We start from the raw sequence: 5,279 nt of genomic DNA on the forward strand, positions 1-5,279 counted from the left end.
TGTATCAGCTGAATTAGTAGAAGCTTTGGGTTTTCACTGGGCAGCAAGCTACGCAAGGGATGGATGGGGAGATGATCACATTCTGGAAGGAGATGAGCATGGGATAATTCGGATGCTGCAGGGAGAGTTCAATGTGCCAAGTCTCATTTAGCCGTTATTATCACAGATATGCTAAATCTTATTAGTTCTATTCGTTCTTTTTTTATTTCCGTTTGTTCGTCGAGAATGTAATAGGGTGACTCATACTATAACCAAATATGCTCTATCCATGAAGCTACTTACAATTTGGGAAGGAGATTTTCCGAACTGGATTTGTAGGGAAGCGTCTTTAGACTTTTTTCAGTTTCAGTGATGAATAAAGTTTTTGCCGATTGACAAAAAAAAAAAAAGTTATTTGGTCTCTCTTTCCCTTGACATATTCATTATTATTGAATTATGCCATTGAGGAATCTAAATTTTCTTCATTGAATCATATTTGTGCTGCAACCACAGTGGTGCAGAACATTGAGTGTACTGTTCGAGTCTTTCTCAATGCTCCTCTTTTCTTATTGGTCAGATTTTCTTTTTTTATCCTTGTGATAAATGAAATTTTCTTTGCCATTAAACAAATTAAAAATAAAGATGATTTAAAAAGTCTGGTTCCCCCTTTTTCATGTTTCTTTTGTTTTTATATCATGTGATAAATGTGGAAGTGACTCGACATGATTGATGACTAATCTTCCATTCATTTCACATTTTTTCTTAGAGAGATGCTTCCCCACACACACAACACCCCCCACCCCACCCCCCCATTCTATTTTAATTTTCTAATTTTTTATTTGTTTACTTAAATCTGAATAAGTGGTTATAATTGAAGATAAAAAGGTAAGAAGAAAATCTAAACAAAATATTAAATAAATAAGATAAAAGATTTAAGAAATTAAATAAAAGACGAATTTAGTTAAATAAATATTATTAAATAAATAATAAATAAAAAGGATATAAAGTATATATTAATAAATAAATGAGTAAAAAGACATAAATAAAAGATAAAATAATAAATTAAACATAAAAGATAAAACAATTTAGAAATTAATAAATAAAATATTACTGGGAAGGGGGTTAAATCCAAGAACGGGGGTGTGGTGTCGAGGGGAAGCAATCTACTTTTTTTTTTCCTCATCTTTTAGTGTGTGTGTGTGTGGGGTGGGGGGTTCCGGGGGTGTCGGGCAGGAGGAAAGCAATCTACTTTTTCTTTTCTTATCTTGTAGTGCCAAAGAATGAATGACTACTTTTTCTTTTCTTATCTTTTAGAGCCAAAGAAGGAATGATTAATTGGTGCTTATTAGATGGACCGTGTTGCAAACTTGCACACGTTATAGGTAAGGGTGGAAATTTTCAACACGAAATTAGCGGGTTAGGGTTAGTTATTTTTGATACTGAATACGAATACGACACGACGCCATAACACAAAAAGTTAAACATGCCGGGTTAGGATTGAGAGAATTTTGACACGAATAGGAGATGACACGACACGACATGATGCGAAGTGGAAATTTATGAAAAGACATTATAACACGACACAAACCCAACACGAAGTTAGCGAGTTAGGATCAGCTATTTCTGACACGTGAAACAAAGATGACACGACACGAACATGACACGATGCCCACGCCTAATCATAAATGGTTGGTCCTTTGCATTAGGACGATTTCTTTTTCCATGTGGTAGTACAAAAGGACCACATGATTCATGAAATGCATGGTACATCTTCAAAAATTGAGGTACGCTGGGACCATATCCTCTATAAATACCTTTCAAATTCACTGCACAAAGTCTAGAGTGTATTTGCCTTGTTTTCCTCTTGACTTCATCTTAAAACACTTCCCTAAACAATGTCAACATCTTCCTCCTCCATGTTGTTCACAGTGACAAGGCAAGAGCCGAGATTGGTGGTGCCCGCAGAACCAACACCGCGTGAACTAAAACAACTCTCAGACATAGACGACCAAGAGGGTCTCCGGTTTCAGATTCCAGTGATAATGTTTTACAAGAGCAATCCTTTCATGGAAGGAGAAGACCCTGTGCGTGTCATCAAGGAAGGCCTAGCCAAAGCACTTTCGTTCTACTACCCATTTGCCGGGAGGCTTGTTGAAGGGCCTAACCGGAAACTTTTGGTGGATTGCACGAGCGAGGGGGTTTTGTTTGTAGAGGCCGATGCAGAAGTTGAGCTCAACCAACTTGGTGACGCGATTCTTCCAGGCAGTCCGGTGTTGGAGGAGCTTCTTCATGATGTTCCTGGCTCTGATGGAATCCTTGGCTGCCCTCTCTTGTTGCTTCAGGTAGAGTTAGCTACTTAGCTTTGAACATTTGACAATCTAGAAAATCAGGGAATTCCCATGACTCATAATGATGAGGCACCTTGTGATTTCAAATATGCCACTGCAGGATTTTAAAAAATGGTCATTACATAACGGATTTTTGAAAGCCCGATAGTACCATTACGGGAGGAAATAATGGTGTTACGAAAATTCATGCGCGTATAGGCCGTTACGAACGTTACGTATTGTATGTTACACCCCATTACGGGACCGTTACGCCTACAAAATACCGAGAACAACAACTTTTTTTTTTCCCTTTCTCAGACCTTCATGTGATGTGATCCTATAATATTTTCTTTGTTAACTTTTTGAGATGCCTTCACATGCTAAAACAATATTTTGAGAAGTGAACTCTTGTTAGAATGAGGAAAAAAAAAACTTCAATTTTGTTCGTGAAATGCAACATTTGACCAAATCTTAACTTAAAATTACTTGTAAAAGTCAAATATTGCTTCAAAACATTCAATTTAATCATAAATAAGGTTAGAGCACGTGTACTAATGAAGTTTTCAGCAAAAGTCACGAGTGCAGGGTATCCGATTCCCGTTATACAATGACCAATATCCGTTACTTGCGACCGCTACTATTACGCCGACTGATACCGCAATTTAAAACCATTCAGAGCAGCCATAAATTTTTTCATATATTTTCTGTAATATTTATGTTTGTAAATCATTTTCCCTACTGAAAACATCCTAAATATAGAACCTTTTTCATTGAGGGCTGGTGGCTGGTGCTCACTTATTTCCTGTGTACCATGGAAAGACAAAAACAGAAAGATAAAGACCAAAAAAAACCGAGAGCTCAAGCTCTCTATTTCAACTTCGCTTAGGTTTACCGCCACATCTGATCTGTTTCAACTTGGCATAGCTTTTGGTGCATTACATAAGTAAGACCTTTCACCAAACCCCACAGCTCAGCTTCTTGACTATAGATAGATGCTGGCAAGAAATGTAATTCTGGGTAGAGTTACTCTTGTAACAAATGTGCATATTCGTATTTACGTGTAATGTTCACATCAAGGGTTTTTTTTGTTGGTGAATGTAGGTGACTCGATTTAGGTGCGGTGGATTCGCCTTTGCCTTGCGCCTAAACCACACAATGAGTGATGGAGGTGGTTTCGTCCAATTCCTAAACGCAATTGCCGAGTTCGCCAAAGGGAAAGAAGCTGTTGCACCTTCTGTGCCCCCTGTGTGGCAAAGGGAGCTCGTTTCCGCAAGACATCCTCCCCGAATTACATGCCTTCACCACGAATACGAACAAGTGATCGACTCCAACAACGATGATGCCAACACAACCCCAATGCAGAAATCTTTCTTCTTTGGTCCCAAGGAGATCAGAGCTATTTGAAACCATCTCCCCCCGCATGCAAGCGCCTCCACGTTCGAGGTCTTGACCGCGTGCTTGTGGAGGTGTCACACTCGTGCGCTCGCGCTAGACCCCAACAACACCGTCAGAGTTTCGTGCCTTATCAATGGTCGCGGCTTGCCTGGCCTGATCGTACCTCACGGGTACTACGGCAACGCCATTGCCTATCCTGCAGCAGTTTCGAAGGCTGGAAAGGTATGTTCCTTTCCACTGGAATATGCGGTGGAGTTGGTAAAAACTGCAAAGCCCCAAATGACAGCCGAATATTTCAGATCGGTGGCGGATCTTATGGTGATCAATGGGCGGCCTTTGTATACCGTGGCGGGAAACTTTATTGTTGTTGATGTAAGGCGTCTTGGCTTTGAGACAATGGATTTTGGGTGGGGGAAACCGGTGTATGGAGGCATCGCCGACGCGTTTCCTGTGATAAGCTTCTATATGAATTTCAAAGATGGGATTGTGGTTCCAATATGCTTGCCAAAACCAGTCATGGAAAGGTTTGAGGAGGAGTTGAAGAAAATAACTAAGGAGCCTTTCAATGGTTCAGTTGGTCACAAGCCCCCTAAGATCACATCCATGCTCTAAATTGATGATTCAAATCTGCAACAATGAATTTAGTAGTCATTGATTGAGTGTCATATGAAGGACATAAATGAATTTTATCAAAAGGATTTTGTTGATGTAGCAATATTTTTTAGATTCACCCTAAGGGATGGCTCCGTGTGAAGGCCTAAGATTTAGAATGCGCTCTCTCCTAAGATCTCAGGTTCAACTTGTATTGTCTCAATTCTTGAGGTCACTTGAAATATTTGTTGAATGAGCTGTATGGATTAATCTGAGATGCATGAAAGTTGGCTCTGGGCACTCTGTATACTCCAAAAATATACTCCTATGCGCAAAACTAAAAAATGCGAAAAAAATTCAAATAAAGACAATTTTCAGATTTAAGTTAAGTTTAAGTTAAATTCATAAGAATGCAGCCTAAAATAGAAACGTAAAAGAAGAGTAAAATACCTTAATCTAGCAACGATGAGTTAAATTATAGATGATCAAGAAATATAAGCTTCACTTTTGGAGGAAAAGAAAGAGAAACAGTTTGTGGTTGAAGTGAAGAAGAGAAGAATAAAATAGTAGTTGAAATACGTGTATATATAAATTTTGGAACTAGTTAACTTATGTAGTGTGGGGCTCACAAATTTTGATTATTGAAAAAGGTTGCTAGTTTTGGTTATCCAAAGCCCAAAATTTGATTATTTCTAAGGATGTTGCTAAGTTTGATTATACCATTGTGAGCCATTTTTTGCACAAATATTGTTAACTTTAACAACAATTGTCTTTTGGTTATACCACTGTGGATGGCCTTATAAACGGAGAAAAAGCAAATACATACTATGTAGAATATGTGGTTTTAGTGTGGGCTTATCATTTTAATTTTTCAATAACAAACTAAAAAATTCTTGTCATCATTGGCTAGGTGATAACACTAACATTTTTTTTGTCTTTTTTGAATTTTTGTTGAATTTGCATTTTATTTTTTGGTACGTTCCTTTC

General features: G+C 38.2%; 1 pseudogene; it reads left to right on the forward strand.

Annotated features, from left to right (window-relative positions):
• Nucleotides 1–1,796: 1,796 nt before the first annotated feature.
• Nucleotides 1,797–4,562, forward strand: LOC131308577 (alcohol acyltransferase 1-like; annotated as a pseudogene).
• The last annotated feature ends 717 nt before the right edge of the window (nucleotides 4,563–5,279 follow it).

This window comes from Rhododendron vialii, chromosome 11a (assembly GCF_030253575.1).
Source record: "Rhododendron vialii isolate Sample 1 chromosome 11a, ASM3025357v1".
In the NCBI taxonomy this organism is placed as follows: Eukaryota; Viridiplantae; Streptophyta; class Magnoliopsida; order Ericales; family Ericaceae; genus Rhododendron; species Rhododendron vialii.